Source organism: Zootoca vivipara, chromosome 4 (genome assembly GCF_965207765.1).
Source record: "Zootoca vivipara chromosome 4, rZooViv2.hap1.1, whole genome shotgun sequence".
Lineage (NCBI taxonomy): Eukaryota > Metazoa > Chordata > Lepidosauria > Squamata > Lacertidae > Zootoca > Zootoca vivipara.
The window spans coordinates 34,722,199-34,746,432 of NC_142587.1; positions in this window are offsets into that span (position 1 = coordinate 34,722,199).

The following is a 24,234-nucleotide window of genomic DNA, read 5'->3' on the forward strand; positions in this document are numbered from 1 at the left end:
TCTAAAGTAGCAAAGAGCATATTCAAAGAGAAAAGTGCAATCAAAGGCCAAGTATAATCAACGAATCAAAACATTGTGAAACAGCAAAATAACCAAATACCCACCAAACGTGTGTGGTATGTGTGTGAACTGTGTCCATGCTCTTGCAGCTTCCCAGTAATCCATCTCTTTCTTGGATGCCTGGTGAACTATCTCAAACACATATGAGTTGCTGCAATCTCTCATCTACCAACAAGCCCATCCACACCCATGAGGAATGTCAAGGAAGGTCCTTGAGTTTGTAACAATCTAAAGGAGCAGCAACCCAAAGGTCATGTTGAGCCAGAAACCATGCCACTTACTACATGGGGAAGGTGGGCAGCAAACACCTGGCAGCCCTATTAGAGACAAAATAAAGATATTTTATATCAGCTTAAAAATGAGTTTCATATTGTTCATGTATTACATCATTTCTCTTTGCCTGCAGAGAAAACTTGTCCAGCACATGTTGAGTCTTCCCAGCAGGAACTTGGAAAACATTAAGGTTATGATTAATAACTCGGAGAAAGCTGGAAGAGTTTCTCAGCTGTGTCCTTAATTCTATTGCACTGCTTTTCTTTGGGTATCTGGGTAAAACCTTCACTCCCTCCTTACCTATGATTCTTGTTTACTGCAAAAGCTATAAAAGGCTGCATTTTATTTTATGGAAAACCCATTATTCATTAAGAGGTAAGCAGCCAAACCCTAATGCCATATTTGCAAATTAAATTGCTATCAACTATGACATAAAGCATATCAATCTCATTTCCCCCCAGACACCTGCTAATATCAAAAGGCAATCCTAATGATTTTTATGGTGTTTGACCTCAGAAATATTTGCACACTTGAGTAACTTTAATTTCACTGACCTGCATTCATAAGCCTGAAGTCTGTCAAATTGTAAGACTATAGACTGACTGATGTGTATTTTGCTCTAGGAGGCTTAGTTTGGTCAGAATCAAATACAGTATACACTTCCAGAGTTAATGCTAAATACATTACTTCTGGTAAATGAGCCACTATAGCCTGTGAAAATTTATGTCCCAGGATTTTTAGACTCATCTTCCCATGTACTATCGGAAACCAAAGGGGCACATTGGTTGCCAGATGTGAAATATATTGGCATTCTTTTCAGCTCTCCTATCCCACTCATCATTATTTACTGTAAACAGGGAAATACATAAACCAAACCACAAACTATTATATGTTCCCAAGAAAATATATACCAGATATACTTGTTGAGCCCGCTCAATCCAGCAATCGGTTTGCCTGCATCATTTACACAAACCTGTATGCATGTGCGCAAAGGAAGGAGAACCAAAGAATTTTTTCCTGCACACACAGGTTAACACATAGCACTAGTGCATAATTCTGTTATTTTCTCTTTTCTCAGCTTTGCACAGTTCTCACAAAAGCAGCTTACATAAGTGTAGCAAGCTGCAAGCAAACCAATCTTGGTTTCAGGAATGTATGATAAATGTATAAATAGCCCAAGTTGAGCGAGCTTATTTTAAACATGCACAGACTGCAAGAGAAATATGGCTAGAGGTCTGGATGTGCCTTGCTTGGGCAACCTACAGCAAAGCATGATTTCACCCTGCAGTAGATACAATTACCTATATCTACTGCAGTTAAATCATTGGTAGTTGACTCCTTGCCCTTTTCACGTATGAGAGATAAGGGAAACTGGTGCTCTCTGAGGTTCTGTGGAGGCAGGTGCTAAATTGCACTTATGAAGGTTGTCCAAATGCTATGCAGACACTGCAGGTTCTAGGTCATCATCTCGTGGCCCGCTGCGATGGTAAGACAGTTCACTGCTAATTGGCATGACATCTCCTCATGGAGCCATGGTAATGCAATTGTATTCCTTGCCAGAAGCTAGAGCAGGACATAAGCACACTGTGGATTTCCATTATCTGCCTGCCAGAATGTCTGTATGAGAGTGTGATTGTGGTCCAAGGTGGACACCAGCCCACACCTGGCACTTGGAAACTATTCTGATGAAAAGAGCCTGTGGGCCACATTATGGTCAATTGAGGATTCAGCCAAAATAGTCAGCTGTGACAAAGTTGGCATCCGATAAGTTACACAGCTCATTGGCCTGCTCGACAAAAAATGTCTTCATAGGGAACTGAGGACAGCTTTATCCACAGCTCACAAGTGGAAACCAAGGAATAAGGGTAATTTGACAAAACTATAGGGACATGACTTCTGTTGAAGCATATTGCCAAGAATGTGCAAACATTCAGCTTCATGTGGTACTTTAAGGAGAACTGGAGAACAGCTCTACAAAGCTCAAAATTGTGTGTATGCATAGTAGGGCCAGCACAGAGGTACAAGTCGAACAGATAGCCAAATGACTGGTGGCGAACCTTATCCTGAGAACTTAGGTTAACTTTGCACATGAGACTGGATGGCTAAGTCAAGTTGGTAAAGCAGATGTCTGAAGCTCTACTTGAGAAACTGGGAGGGTGGGGGAATGAGCCAGAAGGAAATCACAATTGCTCATGCAGGTTGAAGCAGAAACATGTAGTCATCCTTTTATAGCCCTGGACTCCTGGCTGGTAGTACAAGTTTGTATTATTGGCTCTGAATGTTCGTTGGTGGCATGATTTGTCTCTCTGTGTGGTTTCCTGCTAGCTTCAGAGCCTCCACTGTGGCAGAAGATTGAGCTTCACAGGAAATGCTAAGAACTAGGCATGCTTCCTACTACTCCATCCTTCCCCTATACATGGGGAAGGTCTAATATCAGGGATGGTTTAAATATTCAAACTGAGCGGAAGGAAATATGAAATTGAGAAGGTAAACCCTGCTGAAAATAAACCTTGCAACCTATTTTGTGTCAGTCCAGACCCACATAAGTCTGAATTGATCATTACCCAGGCATGCAAATTAGACTCGCATCTCCTCTTTTCTTATCTCCCTCCACTCTGGCATTTCCTACAAAATGAAAACAAAACTCATACTGTTGTGACACGTGGAAGAACCCTGGCTCACTAGGTGACTGTCTAGCCAGTCAGTCTACCTGCCCATCCTACTGCAGAAATCAAAACATCTTTTTCTGGACTATGTCTTTCTTAACCTTAGAAGGAAACATTTCTGAACATGCCCAAATGTGTTGTTTCAACACCTGCATGGCAGAAGGGCACACAGCACAGACTCCCATCATTGCATACCTACACTTTCACAACAAAAGGATTGTGTTTTTTCCTCCTGTCTGTGGGGGAAAGTGTTTGGATCTGATAGGAGATGAGAACATAGGTGGGTAAAAACCTTTGTGTTTATCTTCCGATGTTCTGTGAGCATTTGTGCAAGGAATGCTTACAAAACTGAGATAGCAGAAGGGCTGTAGCTCAGTGTTTAAATATCCTGAACCCCTGGCTTACCTGGCAGCAAGTCAATATCTCAAGTCCAAGGCTGGGGGGTCAAGCCACAGAAGCAAAGTCCAAGAAAAGCAGTCCAGGGTCAATCCAAGCAGCCAAGTCTGAAGTCCAGCAGTCAGAACACAGTCTTGTAGAGGTTCATGAACAACCAGGCCAAGATCCAACAGCATGGAAATTCTCAGCAGACATAGCACCTCAGCTCTGCTGCCCTTTTGTACTTTGCATGTTGATTGCAGCATCTGGGCTTGAAGAGGCATGTGACCCTCACCTGCTCCAAGCCTCCTCCAGCTGAGGAATCGCACCCCTCCTCCCAGAGCTAGCGAGCCCCACCTGGCCAGCTGCTGCTCGCTATGCCAGCTGTGTTTGTGGAGACAGGGGCCCCTCTGGTCCTGGTGATGGGTCCTGGGCATTGACTCCCATCCCCTTGCCATCCTCCTTCACTCTGTGAGTACTTCCTTTCCCTTCCCCTGCTTGCCCTGATGTGTCTCAGTCCCAGCTACGCCCCTCACCAGGATCCTCTTCCTCTTCCCCATCATCCTGCCACTTCATGACATTGAGCATATGCATTGCATGCAGAAAGTGAACGGTTCAATCCATGGTATCTCCGGGTAGAGCCATGCTTCTACCCTGGAGTTGCTGGATCTTGGTTATATGGAGCCCTATATATAGAGGCCAAAATTTGACGTCCTCTCCATTGTTTTCTTATTTCAAGGCATGCAAGCTGGTGTGCAACCATCCCTACTTTATAGCGCAGAGCTGGAAGGGTTTCTGCCCTGCCCCCACTGTTGTTCTTTTATTCATCTTTCTCCGTTGCTTTGATGCTTGTCTGAAGTGGTAGTCAAACCTACATCCCTGACTCTTTAAGACAAATTTAATTCCTGGACCTAAAAGCCCACTGCAAATGAATGCAAGCAAAGCAGCACTGGGAAGAGAGCAGTAATCCTAGCTGGCAGCAAGTACTTGGCTGCTGGTTTAGGGCATTAATCTCGTATCATGTCTAGAAATGAAAGATAATGTATTCATTTTGCTTAGCTTAATTACAATTTATATTCAGTTAACAGCAGAAAATCCTTTTTGCGCTAACAATACGCTTAACGTTTCCCGCTTTCTTGTCAACTTTACAAAGCGAGACATATAGCAGTGTAGCGTTGTCTCAGGGACACAAAAGTGAGAAATGCAAACAAACAGGAACACAACAGTGGAAAGCCATTGCAGTGATGGCTGGTTAAAACTTGTATTTTTTTATTAATGCACTATGGGTGCTTTGCTTTTGTTTGCAGAATATGTACTGTGGCATCCTTGTCTCATTTGAAAACTGTGTGTTGTATGCACTGTGTGTGTGTAGATATAGCTACAGGCATGGATATATGCACTTACTAGCATATCCGGGAAGGACCATAGCTCATTGGTCAAGCATCTGCTTCGCAAAAGGTCCCAGGCTCAATCCCCAGCAGCTCCAGATAGGATAGCTGCTGCTAGTTGGTGTAGACAATACTGAGCTAATCAGTCTAGTGATCTGACTCAGAATAAGGCAACTAACTTCCTATGTTCCCTATGTGTGCACATCATATGAACTTACTTTACTAGCACAGCTGTATCATAATCTATCATTGGGGTTGGCCAGATAGATTCCCTTGAGTAACATCAGATAGGTGTATAGATGAACAGATAGCAACAGTAGTGATTGGTCAATTTGGGCAAATAGGGCACTGCCCCACCAAGCACAGCCTACCCTCAGCCAGCCCCCTCCTGCCTGCCTCCTTACTTACAACCAGGCATGGGTGGTTGGATGAAAGAGGATAGGAACAAAATCACAATCAGTTGGTTCCACCCATTACTCACTCTGGCTTTGGCTCCTATTGACTCTGGCTTTACCTACTGTCAGTCATCCTGCCTTCTGTCCTACCAATCCCAATGTGTACCAGCCTTTACTGGATATAAACCCTATTGAGGCAATATTTCTGAATTATGAACGTAAACATGAGAAGAGGCATAGTGGTGCCCTCAGCAACCCCTATATCCCTGTGTGCGAAGTCACACAGGGCACACATCTCTACTGTGTATGTGCTCCATGCCCGGTGTTCCTACACTGAGTGAGAAAGTCTGAAGGGGGCCTATAAGCACATTCTTCCGAATGCATAGAAGCCTTTGTGCAATCATAAACTCAGATAATGCAGAGGCTTCTAAGCGTGATCAGCTGAACGTGCTTAGAAGCCCCTTTCACTCCTTCCTGCTTAACACAGGACAGTCTGAGTGTATTGCACACATATAGGTACACTGAAGCAATGTGCTCTTCCACATACCCTCTAGCCATGTTTACTTTGCTCCTGCAAGAGGAAGGGCAAGATAAATTCAGTAAGCAACCAAATACATAAATTCCTTTTCCCTAATCAGGCAGAAAGCCTGAATAGGGTTGTAATCTAGAACAGCATTGCAAAGCAAAGATACTGGGCAGTGCCCAACTAATGCATCAGCGGAGGAATTTATACTTGCTTAGTGGAACTTTCCCCCTGCTTATCTCCCTGCAAGCACCTCACACCCTTCCCAAATCTGAAGGATGGGGAAACTCCTTGAATAGATTAAGAGGGTGCATGTGAGGAGGAGGGGTAAATCCTTGCACCGATGGGATGTATGTTAGATCAGGTTTCCTAAAACTCAGCCCTCCAGATGTTTTTGGGCTACAACTTCCATGATCCCTAGCTAGCAGGACCAGTGGTCAGGGATGATGTGAATTGTAGTCTCAAAACATCTGGCAGGTCGAGTTTGAGGAAGCCTGAGTTAGATTCTGCCCACTGCTTCTGAATATTAAGATTAAGAGTTGTTCTTGCAAAGGGGCTAAAGCAGGCATCCCCAGACTTCGGCCCTCCAGATGTTTTGGGCTACAATTCCCATCTTCCCCGACCACTGATCCTGTTAGCTAGGGATCGCGGGAGTTGTAGGCCAAAACATCTGGAGGGCCACAGTTTGGGGATGCCTGGGCTAAAGCTTAATCCATAGGTTGCTGGTGTTTTCGTGCCCATGTTAAGGCTGACTCTTACAAGAGTGCTATTGGGAAGTTGCCTTCTAACAAAAAATTACAAGTCTTATTAACTTCATAACAAAGTCCTTATCTTCATCATCATTTTAATCACTTGACAGGATTTTGAAAAAGTCAGAATCAGCCCAAGGGCTGAGTCATAGACACATGGCTCATCTCTTGAGATATCATGACTTGATGACTTATCACTAAATGACACTCTGAACAATGCAAGAACTGGCTCCATTGAAAAGTAGTCTGCTAGAAGCAATGGGACTAAATCTGAAAGTTCCATCCATTGTACACATGCAGATTTCTTGTAGTCATGGTTATCGGATGATGAACATGTTAGTGTAAATTTGCCCTTTGTCAACACAGTAGCAATTTCCTCCCTGTCCTCCTCTTGAGATTTCTAGGAAGTATTCAGTTAGGTGCTAGGTGGTCTGACCTAGCAGAGCTCTTCTTATAAAAACATGGGAGGGGGGAGAGATTTTTGTTGTTGTGCACGTCCATGGATAGGAATGTGAAGCTGGAGTAGCTCTAGCTCTGGATTTCCTGCATCAAACAGGGATTTGACTACATGACCTGCAGTTGTGGGGTGTGTGTGTGTGCTGACTGAGGTTGATGGGAGTTGGAGTCAAACAACATATTGAGGCCCTCAGGTTCCTCATTCCTGGCTTACAATGACCTATCCAAAGCTTATTCTCAAAACCTGGTGACCTCTAGATCAGGCATAGGCAAACTCGACCCTCCAGATGTTTTGGGACTACAACTCCCATCATCCCTAGTTAACAGGGCCAGTGGTCAGGGATGATAGGAGTTGTAGTCCCAAAACATCTGGAGGGCTGGGTTTGCCTATGCCTGCTCTAGATACTGTAGACTACAATTTCCATCAGCCCCAGCCAGCAAGGCCAGTGATCAGGGATGATGGGAGTTGGAGTACAAAACATCTGAAGTGCACCAGGTTGAGAAAGGCCACTTTCATACAAACCTGTTCCTTCTTTGTATTCCCAGGGTCTCATTACATACTTACATGAAAGAGTTCAGGTGACATGAAATGGGATTCTGTGGGTTGTGTTCAACTAACTTTCACTGGGAGTAGACACATTGGAAATAATGACCATTGCTAAGTTTAGTTGATTAATTTTTATGGGTTTACTCTGAGCAAAAGTTAGATGAAGACAACCCTATGCTTCATTGACCATTTTGAAATACTATGACCATGTGACTAACTCAGCTTTAGGGCCTGCCTTCCAAAGAAAAATCTTCAAAATCCCAAAGGATATGCCTCAAATCATTATCTCGCTTCTGGCCTATGGAATTAAGTGACACCCTCTAGAAACATATGCCAGGGATTCTGGGGCTGACAATAACATGAAGAGTTTTAAACGTAAGCAGCTCTGGTTTATTTTTCTGCAGCCTCTTCAATAAAATCTAATGCCATGAGGAAATTGAACTGCTTATAGATTCCCATCCTGTGTCATTTAATGGCCATTCTGAATATGCCAGTAGGGAATGCGAGCTTAGGTTCTTTTGCTTTAGTTCCCGTATACATTTGCTAATGCATAGCTCAACCTGTAACTGTCCATTATTAACTCCTTCTAGTTATGTTTAATTAAAGCAGGTTGGTATTTCGTGTGCTGTGCTCACTGAACATAAAACACTCCCTGACTGCTCCATTGGGAACTCAGTAAAGTGAAGTGAACTCAAAGACTGTGAATAACTGAACAGTTGGGTCATCATGAAATGAAAGGTCTGGGATTAACCACATTGTAAACCTGCATTGCTCTACTGACAGTAGGTTGATTATTCCTGTAGCTTCCTTGAAGCAATTGCAGAAGATGAAAAGGCGTTTGAATACACAGTCTGTTTCTTTAACTTATTTATTTAGATTTATGATCGGCTATGTGAATGAAGGCTGATTGCATGAAACACACTGAAGTATAACTATACAGCGGGGGGAAATGGAAAGGGAAGTAGAATCACACCTGAGAGATGGGAGATAGACACCCATTCCTCAAAAGAATGTAACAGAAAATCACAATAACTGAGTGATACTAGTTCTTTGATAGAGATGAGAGGAAGAGATAGCAGTGAAAGCCCACATTACATGGCATGGTTTAAGTTACTGCCAAGGTCTGAAATGCCATGCACAATCTAATAGGCTCTCTTGGTTAAGGCTCACGATTCAGTTCAATGAAGTGAGCAGGATTGCATGATGGGATGCAATTAAGGAAGTTAGAATCTGGTTTCTCATTGGTTAATGTGGGATGTCCAGCAGGGTTCTGAACCAAATCATTTGGTCAGTTCACATACCAAATATATACATGAGATAAGTGTTTTTTAATAGAAATATCCAAATATGGCTCAATTTACAGCAGCATTAACACTGAAGCATTAAAAGACCTTGGTATGACCTTGTGTTGCTTTCACCAAATACTTTGGGAGATGTTTTGCATAAGCAGACAATTATCTGAATGAATCAAATGCACTGTCTTTCTATCAGAAGGACGTTGAAAATTCACCTCTGAGGAAGTGAAGTATTTAAAAGCAGCTTTGTTTATAATTTCTTTGTGGATACTCGGCCAGTGACTGAGGCAATGTGACATAAAATAGCCATTTATGTAAGTGTTAATACCTAGGCCTAAGAGTGTGAGAATCGAAGCATTAATGTAATTAGAGAAACATAATTTCTGAACTGCATTTTTTAGAGCAGAACATGTTTACAGGAACAAAAGGGAGTTGCAATCTCACAAAAGCCAATTGCTATTAAATGGATGCTACAATTCCCCAGGATGTAGCGCACATGTTCCTATAATGATGGCTCGCTTGGAATTATTTCTCAAAATTAGCTGCAAGCAATAATAAACCACAAAGAAATTACCAAAATGTAATGTGTCTGCTACTGGTCACATAACCTGGAAAGCTGTCGGTGGACAAATGCCAGCTCCCTTGGCCTGAAAAGCGAGATGAGCACCCCACCCCACAGTCGCCTTTGACTGTACTTAACTGTCCAGGGGTCCTTTACCTTCTTTTGTAAACCTTATACAGCTGAAGGATGTTGTGCTTATAAATGACCATGCTCTAAATGTATTGTCAAAACATGTGAGTGTGGTATATACTGTATGTATTGGCTCTCTTTGTGGGCCAAATAATTAGGTAAATTAAGGTTAAGTGGGATCCTTCGAAGTCAAAGTGTGATGTGAATAACAACACACACACACCCCAGTACTAGAATAGTACCTCCATCAAGCAATGTGTTTTCTAGTGGCATGGAAACCTGTTGATTAGCAAAGCACAAATCAGATCAATAAATGGCCCTGTGCTCTGCCTCACTATGTATCTGAGCTGTCTCTAAAGTGAGCGAAGTGGCAACCCTTTCAGCTATACTTCACCATGATTCTGAAAACTTAGCAAGTTATTTCCCCAACAACATGACAATAGTAAAACCCTCCTCAGTTCAAATAATGTTCAGGTCTGTGCTAAATGTATCAAACATGGAAAACAATATTCATAATCTAGGAAGGGCAATTAGAGATCAAAATGCCTTGGTTTTATGGAACATAAATGCTCAGGCACAGCCTCCTGCCATCCTCAAATATCTCAGAAATGAGGGCCATTGTTGCTAATGGTAATACGAACTATGATCCAGAGCACAAAGATTCAATTCATAATCAGAAGGCTATTTCATATATTAGGCAGGGCAAACCCAGATCTGCGAAGACATGCTGGGGAGATTCAGCCAGACCTGCCCACGAGTCCCCTATCTACTTGATTATTAAAAAGAAACATTGCCTATTAATTGGTTCATGCTTTCAGGGAGCATTGTGTATGGAATGTTTGTGTATCTTTGCATACGTCAAACATCTATAGTTTTATTTATTTATTCATTGAGTTGTAGTAGAATAGCAATTGAGAGTTTAGGTTTTAAATAACTTGCTGTGGAAAGCGAAGCCATACGAGTTAGGCATTTATGAAACAGAAAGACATTACAGGTTCTGTTAGGCAAAGGGACATTCTTCTTAGCATGAAGAATTTAGCATCTCTTTTTTAAAAAAATTAGAGGCTGCAAAGAGGTTATTCTGAAGGTTACATTAACATGCTAGTGACAATGCTTGAAGTCTGTGATGCAAATTAAGCTGGAGTCTAGAGGGAGTATGAAATCTAAAGTGCTTTCTACTTCCTCAAGCTGTTGCGTGAAGGAATTTGATTGTAACGCAAGCAGCAAGACGACAGCCTTTATTACTCTGCTATGCAGATCTGTTGCCCACCTTTGCTAAGCCTGACTGAATCTATATTTTTGACAAATGTGTGATTCTATAAGCTAGGGCTGTGGTGACACTGGAGAGATTGCTAAGGGATGCTATTTTCTCAGTGCAGGAACTTAGTGCAAGGTAGCTGGTCTCTGCAATATACAATGGTACCTTGGTTTACGAACTTAATCCATTCCAGAAGTCCATTCTTAAACCAAAGCGTTCTTAAACCAAGGCGTGCTTTCCCATAGCAGCAGGGGACTCATTTTACAAATGGAACACACTCAACAGGAAGCGAAACATGTTCTTATTCCAAGGCAAAGTTCACAAACCAAAACACCTACTTCCGGGTTTGCAGCGTTCTTGATCCAAGTTGTTCATAAACTAAGCTGTTCTTAAACCAAGGTACCACTGTATATGTATACGATACACGGGTACAAATGTGTATGGCTGCTTTCTGTATTACACAGAAGAGCCTTCTTTAAGGTGCTGCCCTCCAGATGTTTGGGGTGACAACTTGCATCAGCCCTGAGCTTGCTGGGGTTGATGGAAGTTGTAGTTCAAAACATCCGGAAAGTACCTGGTTGGAAATGCTGGAACAGACATATTCAGAATGGTAGTCCTTGTTCATTTAATGTTTTATTCACAAACATCTTGTGTATAGAGCAAATACAGGAAAGGCAGTACGAAAATTCTTTGTTGGTTCAGCAATCTGCAGCGAGGACTGCTGACTGATACGTTTGAGTATATTGTTTGACATGTCATTTATAGTGCATAATTTGCTTCCTTTGCTTACATTGAATGCATTGCACAAGAAGTGAAGTCAAATCAATACAACTCAACAACACCCCCCCCCCGGCCCTTTAGCTTTGAAATTCAGTCTGAAATCCATTCTCCCACCATAATAAACAAATGAAATACACACAGATATATGCTCTAAATGAGTCAGTTTGTAATAGCCAGATGATGTAACCACCAAAATAACAATATGGTGGCACTAAGTGCAGGTACCTGAAACATAATCTTTGGATGGAAATGAGTTTACAAGAGAAATACTGCAAATTGTCTATTTATATGAGATAGATCACCTGATAACAATTGATTTCACATTTGGAAAACTTCTCAACAAGTGATAGACTATTTTATATTATGAAATGGTCAGGGAACTGTGATTGCAGTGCAACAGCTAATTCAGAAGGCAATGCAGTAGAAAACAAACAATCTGTTAGGTGTTAGGAAGCTGAAGGGATGATGGAGTTCGCCTGTCCAAAATAGGTTCAGATATTTTTCTAGAGGATCTGTAGAAGGTTATGTTTGAGCTTTTGTTCATACTTGGGAGGAGGTGACCAAGTCACCGATGACCACCTCCGGTGGCCTTTAGTCCAGGCAGGAAAGACAGCTTACGTTATGGTAACCTTTAATCCTGAGGAATTATGGCATAGGGACACTCTGGCATTGCCCTACACTGTACCTGCTTAGTGGGTCACAATGCACTTGTCTGATTCACAGACCCATGGCTTGTGTAGCAAGGAGGAATCATTTATTGCAATCCTTGCTGCAGAGCACGGGTAGTGACTTTCATCGCCTCAGAAGTTGGGAGGCAAATGACCCCATTCCCCACTCCCAAGCAGGGAACTTTTCTGCTCAGACTACGTTTTGTTTTGTTGGTTTGGATCTGCTTAGATTAATTGGTTTTCTCTGCAGATCCTCAAGTTTTCCTTAAAGTTATATACAATAACTATAACCTTACCCCCCAATTTAAAGCAGTATCTTGAGGCTTCCTTGGGATGGGTGTGATGGCAATGCACAATATTGGGGAGCCAGGTCCCCAATGCAACACGGCCATGCTGTCCTACCAGCCTTTGCTGCTTCCAGGGCCGTCTTAAGCCTATCCAGCGCCATGGTTCAGATATCCCTCCGGCATCCTGCCCCCCTTTCTCTGTGGCGCTGCTTCCCCCCAGCACAGCCATGCTGTGACTTCTGCTTTTCGCCCACCGCGATCAGGAATGGTAATGGTGACGCCGGACTCGTGCTCCGCTGGGCAGGGCCAGGCATGGCAGGCCCCCGGAGGGGGCAGCCTGATGGGCGGGGACGCTGCCAGCTGTGATCTGCCTCCGCCTCCTCTGCCAAAGCAGCTGTGTGGCACTGCCGTCCAGGCAGCCCTGGCTGCAGCACCGACGGGAGGCTCGCGGCCGGCTACCCTGCAATGGCGCCCACAGCCCAAGAAGAGGCGGGCGAGGGCGGCACTGCTGGCGGGGCTTGAGTGCTGCTCCTCTGGCAGGGAGGAGGCTCCGGGCACAGCACGGCATGGCGGAGGCACCCCCCAAAGCGCCTCCAGAACTTGGCGCCGTGGCACCTTGCGTCAGTAGCCTCTATGGGTAAGGTGCCCCTGGCTGCTTCCCACCTTGGCTCTACTTGGTGAAGAAAGCAACCAGATTCTCCTTCTGTCCTGTCAAGCTATAGCCTACTAGTCTACTTCCTGTCACCTGCCCACCTTGAACTTGAGTTGGGTGAGTGGATCAATGTATTTTTTAGCATTTGCCACTTCCACAGAGAGAGAGAGAGAGAGAGAGAGAGAGAGAGAGAGAGAGAGAGAGAGATTAGATCTGTATGAAAATTCACATTTAAAGTGGTTTGCAACATTCAGAGAAATGCAAATGTTGTCTGACATGGTCAGTTAGTCTTGGAATTTAAAAATAACAAATTCCCCAAGAATCTCTGGTCCTGAACACCATATGCAGCCATACCATACTCCTGTGACAGGGGACGCAGGTGTCACTAAGTCTAAACCACTGAGTCTCTTGGGCTTGCTGATCAGGTCGGTGGTTTAAATCCCTGTGATGGATTGAGCTCCCATTCCTCTGTCCCAGCTCCTACCAACCTAGCAGTTCAAAAGCACACCAGTGCAAGTAGGTAAATAGGTACCACTGTGGCGGGAAGGTAGACAGCATTTCCGTGTGCTCTGGTTCATGTCCCATTGCACCAGAAGGAGTTTAGTCATGCTGGCCACATGACCTGGAAAGCTATCTGCGAACGAACACTGGCTCCCTCAACCTGAAAGAGAGATGAGTGCTGCACCCCAGTCGCCTTTGACTGGACTTAACCCTCCAGGGGTGCTTTACCTTCTCCCCCCCCTTTTTTAACTCCTGTGTGTGCATGGTTTCCCTTATTTATGTGAACAGTCTCCAGTCCTATCTTGATCAGAACAAAATACTTGAATACTAGCTAATCAAGTTCTGTGACAACAGAGGCTTCACACCAAGCATCTCACTAAGTGATGTTCCAATTTACATGTTATCAACACTTTGGCAGGGATGACAGAGGCTATGTTAATCACCAATTTATGGAACCAGGGAAGGTATCCCCTCCCAGTGGAACCACATTGGCCAGAATCTCATGTTTGTAATTTTTTATCTTGTATCCTTAATAGCAATTTTCCAGGATGGTTCTATATAATTCAGCTGTGAGCAATGTGGGCTCAGCATATCCTTTTTTTCAAATTCATTGCTCAGTGTTACAGAAGAAAATGTAGAATAAAATTACATTTATACTTTAAAAAGTACTGAAAAGTTTTACCCTCAAGCTTATTAATGAATCCCAAATCCAAAGGAAATATGGGCTGTCTCAGAGCATGGTTGGGGTTTTGCCTGAGGTGAATCGTGAATTTTACGAGATGATCCAAGTTGGAGCAAGAACCCTTGAAGTGTTTTGTACTAGCACTTTGCTAATCTGGGCATCAAAAAGTATTGCAGGCAGAAAATAATCCTCTAAAACTTGTCATGATGTCATAGCACCAGGGTGGGATGATGGGTGAAGGAAGAACAAACACCAGTGTGGGGATATGGAATGGAGGAAAAGCTCTATTGTGGTTAACATGTAGCATATAATCAGGAAGAATGATTTTACCTGCACTCTCCAATCACAGTACTTTTTTTTGTGGAGGGCTGGGGGTGGGGTTGTGACAGCTTTACAGGAGTAAAGAAATAGGTATAGTTTGATTTGAATTATTAGGTCGGGGTGAAGTGCCCTTGGACCACTGACCCAAATCATGCAGCTTCCAAATTATCTGAGGGAAACTGGGCTGTTTCTTTGAGACACTGTATACAAACTGAAGTCCATCGCAAGTGGTGTCTATCCTGAGCAACAGTTAATTTTAGATTACGGTTCCAGGCTTCCATTATCTCCAAGAAATTTCTACATGACAGTCTCTGCCGGTCTATGATTGGGAGCAAGGATTCACATCAGATCTGGATAACAACTCCTTGTGCTTTCCATAACAGTGGGTTACAGACGCTTCAGGTTACAGACGCTTCAGGTTACTGACTCCACTAACCCAGAAATAATACCTCAGGTTAAGAACTTTGCTTCAGGATGAGAACAGAAATCACACGGCGTGACAGCAGCGGGAGGCCCCATTAGCTAAAGTGGTACCTCAGGTTAAGAACAGTTTCAGGTTAAAAATGGACCTCCAGAATAAATTAAGTTATTAGCCCGAGGTACCACTGTAGTTGAGAATCATTATTGGGCATAGAGAGCATGCCTAGACTTTCAGACACCCTCTTCTTCTAGGCAAGGACCCTAGACAGAAGGGAATGAGATTTTCATGATTGCTGCTCCTGGGATTGGAACTTGTTTTATTCATCTTAATACTGTCAAATAATTTAATAATTTTTCAGTCTTGCTCAAGCCAGTGCCAATACATACGTATTCCTTTCTCATTTCTTGTTTTGCCTAGATCTGTGGTACACTGCATTTCAGTAGAGTTTTCCTTAGAAAACTTGAGTCTTTCTCATTTGAGTTCACAAGAACTTTGCAGTAACTTCAAAGAGATCAGTATTAAAGCCATCATTTGCTATACATTTTGATGTAAGTGGAAATCTCTGGCCTAGAGTACTTTGCATATATGATGCATGGTGTACAGGGCAATATCACTAGTATTGAGATGATTTATGTTTGATTAAATGAATTCATAATTTTGATTCTGATTTAAGTGGAAATGCAGAACTTCAAAGTTTGGACTAATAATGTTACATACTGTCTGGGCTTTAGAACCTCAAAATTTTGAATAATTTCAAAACATTAAAATACTGAATAGAAAATTGATACACATGCTTGGGATTAAATCCTGCACGGCATTTAATGAACTTCATCTCTCAGTATATCAACTACAAATATTGCCATCCCTTCTTTCCATATTAAAAGGCGCAAAATACAGGGTGAACATGTGTTCTGCTTTACCGAGCACAGTCCTCTATTTGAGGAGCTGTCAAAGAAGAGGACTAGGCTGTGCTCTGGAACCCCATTAGATTTATCTGCTATAACATGAGAGTCAAGGTCTTGGTGGATGCAATTTATTTTATCGGCATGGATGTTGAAGTCTCCCCAAACCAGCAGTCTGGGACTCCGCTGGGACCATTTCTGTCAGCTCAGGCAGGGAGACTGCTGGGCAGCGAGGCGGGCATTAAACCAGCAGAATCCCTAATCTGACCCGATTGCCCAATGCCAGGAACACAGAGAGCCTGGAGATTGAGAGAGAATCTCTATAGACCACAGCAATTCCCCCTCCCTGACCCTCAAGTCTGGTCTGATGCTGCACTGAGAACCCCGGTGGGCACAGATGGGTGAGACCAACGCTACCCTGTTCACCCATCCAGGTTTCAGTGATACATGCCAGACCAGCTCCCTCATCCATTATCAGATCATGGATGAGGGAGATTTTATTCTGGGCTGACCTGGCATTCAACAGGAGCAGTCACAAACCTGAAGGCTGGCTGATATGACAACCACAATTTGCCAGGTTGGAGGAGGGGCTGGCACAGGGCACAGTCACAAACTGCCTGTTCCGCATGCCCCTTACCCAGCCTGCCCCTCCCTTCACGCCATAACCCTCCCTACCCGGAACCACTGTAACTGCTCCCCTCCTCCTCCTAAGCACACCCCACAAAATGCCCTTACAACCCAGTTAGGTAAAGGTAAAGGGATCCCTGACTGTTAAGTCCAGTTGCAGATAACTCTGGGGTTGCGGCGCACATCTCGCTTTACTGGCCGAGGGAGCTGGCATTTGTCCGCAGACAGCTTCCGGGGCATGTGGCCAGCATGACTAAGCTGCTTCTGGCGAACCACAGCAGCACACGGACACGCCGTTTACCTTCCCGCTGTAGCGGTACCTATTTATCGATGCGCACTTTGACGTGCTTTCGAACTGCTAGGTTGGCAGGAACAGGGACCGAGCAACGGGAGCTCACCCTGTCGCGAGGATTCGAACCACTGACCTTCTGATCTGCAAGCCCTAGGCTCTGAGGTTTAGACCACAGTGCCACCTGCTTAAAAAGTATATAATGTTTTTTTTAAAAGTCAATTTAAAAGAAGAAGCCATCTCTGCTGAGCAGCAGCAGTCCTTATAAAAACCTGTCAGGCCCCGCCCTGGACCAGGTGGATAGAGGCAGGAGAAGGGCTCTCAGTCTCCCTGCAGGGCTGTCCTTCTAGCCACACAAAAGTCAAACGTTTCAATAAACACACATACACAGCACAAGCAACATTTCTCTATCCATGCAAGCAAGAGGTATTGTCATAGTTCAAGGACATATTCCAGTCCAACAAGAGCACTTGAGAGTGATGGCAATGCACAATATTGGGGAGCAAGGTCCCCAATGGAATATGTGAGAGATGTGTTCTGGCGGGGTGAGGGGGGTTCCCCATAGAAAGGCATAGAGGGCTGCTTTTGACAGCCATTCCAGAGTTTTCCTATGACAGGTATAAACCAAAGCAAGCAATTAAAAAGCCATATAATGCCCCAAACTCTTTCAACCCTCTAGATTCTAGGATGATATATTTTAGAATGTCCAACAGAATATGATGCTATATGTTATTATATTTTTGTGTCTGTGCATTTAATTTATGTGCATTTGTTTATACTTTTCAGCTATTTGACGAATGGCCTCTGTAGCCTCTTAAATATTCAAATCAAGATTCACTTAGAGAGATTAGACCTATTCATAATGGCACCGTGTTTTCTTTAATGTGATTTTCTTTAGCAGGAGCACTCATAAAAATGTTTTGGATTTCTTTACATTAATAAGAAAATGGATTTCCTCATTAACCAAAACTAATTTTGTGTTTTTGAGAACAATCCAATTCAAGGACCAGGATTGAAAAAGCCATGCTAAATTGAACGCAGAATGTATATGTGATAAATGTCAGAAGAATGATGGCAGACTGCATCATTAACTCACAGAAAGAAGAAAGAAAATGTGCACATATTTAATTGACTAGGAATGTTCATCATTCCTCGATGTGGGGAAATAAATTATGGGAAAAATATTTTAGTTTTGGTTATTTGGTGAATGAGGCTGTGATTTGACTGTGCATCTGCATCAATTCATTTGACTTTCCAAAACCCATAGCAGAAGCATCACAGGAAAGTGACTTCTTATTGCAACTGGGTTTACTAGATAAGACTCCATCATGACTAGGGGTAGAATTCTGATGGAAATGGAAATCGGAGTAGAAGTTGCTGGTATTTGCTCATTTGTCGTATGTCCAGAATGGGAATCAATCTAGCAAATGTGATCATTATTCACTGTTGTTGTTTTCAGTCTTGGAAATTATACACAATTGATGACACACACACACACCCGCCCAACAATGCATTGTTTTTCCTTTGAATTGAAATGAATGGTCCAGAATAGTATAATAGTGATATAATTACAGTGGTACCTCAGGTTACAAACGCTTCAGGTTACAGACTCAGCTAACCCGGAAGTAGTACCTCGGGTTTAGAACTTTACCTCAGGATGAGAACAGGAATTGTGTGGCGGCGGCAGGAGGCCCCATTAGCTAAAGCGGTACCTCAGGTTAAGAACAGTTTCAGGTTAAGAACGGACCTCCAGAACGAATTAAGTTCATAACCAGAGGTATCACTGTACTTATTTAATTAATTGCATATATCACCATAGCAGACAGCAAGGTGAATAACTTAAGTTTTTTGACAGAAACCAAATTGCAGCAGAAAGGAAACAGCACTGTGTGCAACCCATGCCAGCTGTGGTGTGTGAAAAAAATGGGCATCTCGGGTAGAACTCCCAGAGACAAACTACATGTGATATGGGTGTGTTGTGCTCATAGCCCTGATCAAAATCATGCCACTGTGGGGTGCATGTTCAATGCAGGAGGGACCGAGCTAGCACAGACCAGAATGGAACAGTCTTTATGGATTTTTGAGCCATCCCCTAATTTAGAATGCAAAGTGCAACCATACAAGACAGTGTGCACTTTTCCTTTTGCATGTGGGCAAAGCAGACAAAACCAAAATGGATTTTGCAGCTAATGCTGGCCTTAGTATTTCAGACTCTTTTCACAGGATCCCTTTAAGTAAAGTAGTATGAGGAATAAGAACTTTTATTTATTGTTGATTCTGCAGTACATCTAAATGTGCTTGTAACTATAAACCCACATTGAAAGATCAGCAAAGACTTGAGCAATGAACCTTTTTTTTTAAGTACACCTTCAGTCATACTGTTATAGGTTCACATGGGAAAATATATTTAATTTGGCTAAGAGGCTTCCTGTTCAGGAAACACAATAAACAGGATCTTAAATGGGATTTCTAATGCAACTAGCACTTTCATTGCTATAATTCTTCATCTCATCTGAGTAAACAAACCAGCAGGAGAGCAGGTTTTTAAGGATTTTATGTATGGGCTTAATTGGGTCTTTCAGCTTGACTAAAATAACACCACAATAAAGAAAATGTCCAACACAGTTGTTGTTGCTTTTTAAAAATAATAATTATAACTTAATTGAAGTGAATGGGACTATTTGAAGAGCTACACCCATGTTACAACCACCAAACACATTTAGTGTAATTATTAGGGATGACAATTACTGATCAACATAAAATATGAAAGGGACAAAATAGCTCCTTGGACTTGTAAGTGTCAACAAACTTGCATTATTGAGGCCCTACTAACCTTTTAATTGGGGTTGTTGAGGTTCTGTTAATCTCTGGGTGTTAATTTCTTGCCACTATCGAGCCCAGTCTAAATATTGACTTGTCATTAAACCAATGGAACAAGTTAACTGTGACAATCTTATATCCCATTGGTTAAAAGGGCTAATTTCAGCTTGTTTAGGGTTTAGTATTTTTAGCTACTGAAGTGGGACCCAGAGATTTACCCTCATATACGAATCATTTCCATCTCATATTGCTGTTTTCATGAGGGAATCATGGGGAAACAGAAATGTACATGTGCTTAATGGGTGAGGACGTGTCCGGTGACATCTGCCATTGGGTCATACCGCCTCCACTGAAGTGAATGAAATTTAGCGTGATATGGTGGTATATCGATCAAAAAGCCACATTTCCATAATGCAACAAGTAATGAAGTGTAAAAGGAATATTAGAAACAAGGACAGAAATGCTGGCATTATAGCCAGGAAAACTAATGCAATAATTCCCATGTCTGAATGCACCCTTTGTTGTTGTTTAGTCGTTTAGTCGTGTCCGACTCTTCGTGACACCATGCACCATAGATCAACTAATTTCAACATGCCTACTCTAATTTCAGATGTACGGTAAATCTAGGTTTCTATCTTGTGTTGCAATAAAAAAGGAAGGACCTTATGATGTCAGATAAGAGTCAAGGAAATGGAAAAAGTAGTGACAGCAACATTTTATATAGGTGGATAACGGAGGAAGTGAAGGAGGAAGTAGGGAGGGGGGTCAAGTGACAAGGCAAGAAGAGAATTGGATAGTGTATTGGTTTTAAACTTTATGCCTAATGGTCTGAGAAGACCTTGACATGACAATAGCTTGGGGATCAGTTAAACAAATGCTTTTTGTCAAGCCTCTCTTCGGAGGCATCACACGGGTCAAATCCCAGAATCAAAATGTGTGTGTGTGTGTGTGTACAAATTTGTAAAAATATGTAATAAAATATTTCTCAGTTTATTTTTAACAATAAAAAACCCCACACAACCTGCTTCTTTAGGAAACATATACAAATCACTCTAAATGCACTTATAGCTCAATCGTACACATGCCTACTCATAAGTAAATCCCACCCATGGTGGTTACACACAGGTAAATGTTCTGTTTTTTGTCATCCAAGCATAATAATATTCAGCCCAACCATCCTCTGCTACAGATGAAATTCAACAACGTAACGGTGCATTCCCGAGATAGATTATACTTGCGGAGGAGCAGAGCAGAATGATAGATAATTGTATGCTGTTTATTTTCTCCGGACCCAAGCACACATGGGAGTTAGGTACTGGTGTCTTAATACCATTATGTCACAAATAATTGGAAAGCCAACAATTTAAGAGCAAAGGGAGAAGTGTTCAGAATACATTACTCTGATTACTATGAGGATGAGGATGTTGATGCCTTGTTGTAAGTGTGGGATAATCCATTCAGGGCATTAAGTAAGTCCCTTGATAATATTAATCCTCAAGCTGCCTTCATAATAAATTTGACAGTTATCACAGGAAAACTGGGGTTTATTTTCAGCATTTTTGCACCATGCACATACTCAACTATTCCAATTAATGCGGAAAAAGCAACGTAGGGAATTGCCTTATAGTGGGCCAAGCTATCTTTCCATCTAATCTAGTTTTACCTTCTGTGACTGGCTGCAACTCTCCAGAGACTCAGGAAAAGGGTCGTGCATACCATCATCTACATGTTTGTTTGTTTTTTACATGGAGATGTCTAGGGTGAACCAGGATTCGAGCCTTCTGCATGCAAAACATACAATTTGTGACCTGCTGCTCTAGCTTTATGGATAATAATAATAATAATAATAATAATAATAATAATAATAATATCCACTTATATCTGGATAACAAGAAGGAATAAATTAACTGTTGTACTACAAAAGCCAACAAATGATAAACAGGGTGGTGGCACTGTGTTGGTGTTCATCCTTTAAAAGTAATGCAATTGTTCAGTAAGGACAATTGTCAGGTACTATGATGTTAGCACTAGGAGCTCTGTAGAACAGAAACGGATTCTCTTTGCTCTGTGCCATCAGGACCATTGGGCAGACAAATGATCTACAGAAAGTTTAAGGCAGGGCATCACACATCTGTAAGGAGTCAGGTGATTCCGTAGAGCCAATCTTGTGCTACAGCCTGTGGTAAAGTTCTCAGCGCTCTTACTTTCTTTCATTCTGGGCATCTCATTCCTGATGGAAGCCACAGGAGGTAATCCTGGACCAATCAGGATTCTCCTTCATCTGGTGGAGTCCTCTGGACATAGGTATCCTTCACAGTCACAAAATGTGCAGATGATGGAGGCCTGTCTGGTACCTGGACAGGCAGAAAAGAAGTTACCATGGATTGAAAAGAAGCCCTCTACATGATGAATGCATACGAGCTCCCAACATATAACATGATGATTTCACAAATATAGTTGTATTCCCTGTGCCCACTTCCCCAAATTATCTCACAACTGCAGAGAGAGACTCATTGGGTGTGTGTTAGAAGAATCAAATTTGAGAATGCCTGCATCCACAGAATCAGTAATATTTGCTATAATTACTTGTCATTTTCTTAATAACCCTGATGTTTATCCAGTTGGTGAATGAATAATTGCAATAGCTGAGGTATTTTTCTGCTGTCTCTCTAGAGCTAATTTGTCAAAATATCACAAAACATATCACTAAAGCACCAGAAATCGGGTGGCGAAATGTCATTGTTTTGCCAGTCTATTCAAAATGAATAGCCTGACCTTCACAACCATCCATTTTGGGCATGCTTTTTTAATTAAAAGTGTGAATATAGCTCATAAAGCTTAATCTCTTCCCCAGATAAGTGATGAAATGTCTGCAAATAACAAAGACCATCCTGGCAGCGCATAATATGAAATGGATCTATCTCTTTTCTTCTTCTCCTAATTGCCCTCAGCATTGGCCTGCATGTAACTGATGACGGAACCATATTGCTAATTGTACATGAACACTCATTTAGCACTTATAAAGTTTTTACTGAACATGTTTCTAGATGCCACTTTTGAGGGGGTGGATATAATAGCTATGGGAAGAAGGTGCTTGATTTTTAAGAGAACAATGCCTCTTCCCTGCCTTTTTAAATCAAGAAACTATGATACAAACAGTTATAGCTTCCCTCCAAAAAATTGTGGGAGCTTTAGTTTGCTAAGTGTGTTGAGAGTTGTTAAGAAGCTCCTATTCCACTCCCAGAGCTACAACTCACAGAGTAGTTTAACAGTCAATCCCTTTTCAGATTGAATACTTGCAGAGAGCTCTTTTCCACACAGAAAGTGGTATGCATGGCAAGTATCAGCAGTAGGGGCAGGGCTGGTCCACATAGTCCTATGATCACTCCTATCACCCATTGCTTTAACATGGGGATATCATGTGAACTTCCTTTATATGACTTGCATTTTTTTCTTGTAATTGTTTCTTTATTTCTGGTAGTTGCCTTTGTAGAGTATGACATTATTGTTTTAAAGCTAAGAGCATCATGGCTTTTTTGTTGTTGTTATATTAATTTCCTGATAGTATAAGCGTGATTTGGGAAGAATTTTTAATTTATAGTTACAAAGCAATATATTAACATGAGAAGACAATCAGGGCTGGAATTATAGATGTAGTAAAGAGAAGTTTGTTTGTTTGTTTGTTTGTTTGTTTACAATTAAATGTTAGCTTATTAAAAAGAAACAAAACAATAACAGTGTTACAGTGCAGCACTCTTTTGCAAGGTGAATCCTAGGACCAGTAAGGGTATAGTGAATATGCAGATTGCTAATTACTAATAATTTAGAAGCAACTATACCCTTTAAAACATCAGAGAAATCACTATTTAAATTGCAATGTTTTTCAGCAGCTATCATTGTCACAGGGGGCAGTTGTGACGTTTCTTGGGACTGAAATCTCTTGAGACTCAATCTCTTCAAACTAAGTGAATGGACATTAAAATGGTAAATGTGATTCAGAGTAAGCAGGTATGAAGTAAGGCACTCTGGGGCAAAAAACAAAACAAAACAAAAACTTCACTCGTACACTTATGGGGTCTGACCTGGTAATGGGTGACCAGGAAAGAGATCTTGGGGTTGTGTTTGACAGTGTAGAAAAAGTTAAAGGACTTGAACAAGTCATACGTGCCTCAGGGTTCTTAGTAACCTAGTTCAATGAAAATGTTGACCCAGTGGAGTCAACTGTAGGCCAGATTTATTGCTTGTTCTGGAGCCTTCATAGGTGGGAAGGGGCAAATGCCTGTGAAAGTTTAGTAGCACACCATCTAGTATATTGCTCCAAGCTACTATAGAACTGTAGGGGAGATTTTAGTTTTAATTTTGTGATTTGCAACCACAGAAGCATTCCATTGAATGTAAAGCTTCATTTGATGGGCTGCAACACACTTCAACTGTACTTAATAAAGAACCCTCCCTTTAAATTGCAAAGCCATCAACATTCCCCAGATGTTTCCATAAATTACCATGTGCTTGTCTAATTGACTTGTTTAATTGGCTATTTGTGATTGTCTAACTGGCTATTTGTGACTGTCTAATTGGCTATTTTTAGGATGCATATTTTGTTCTCTC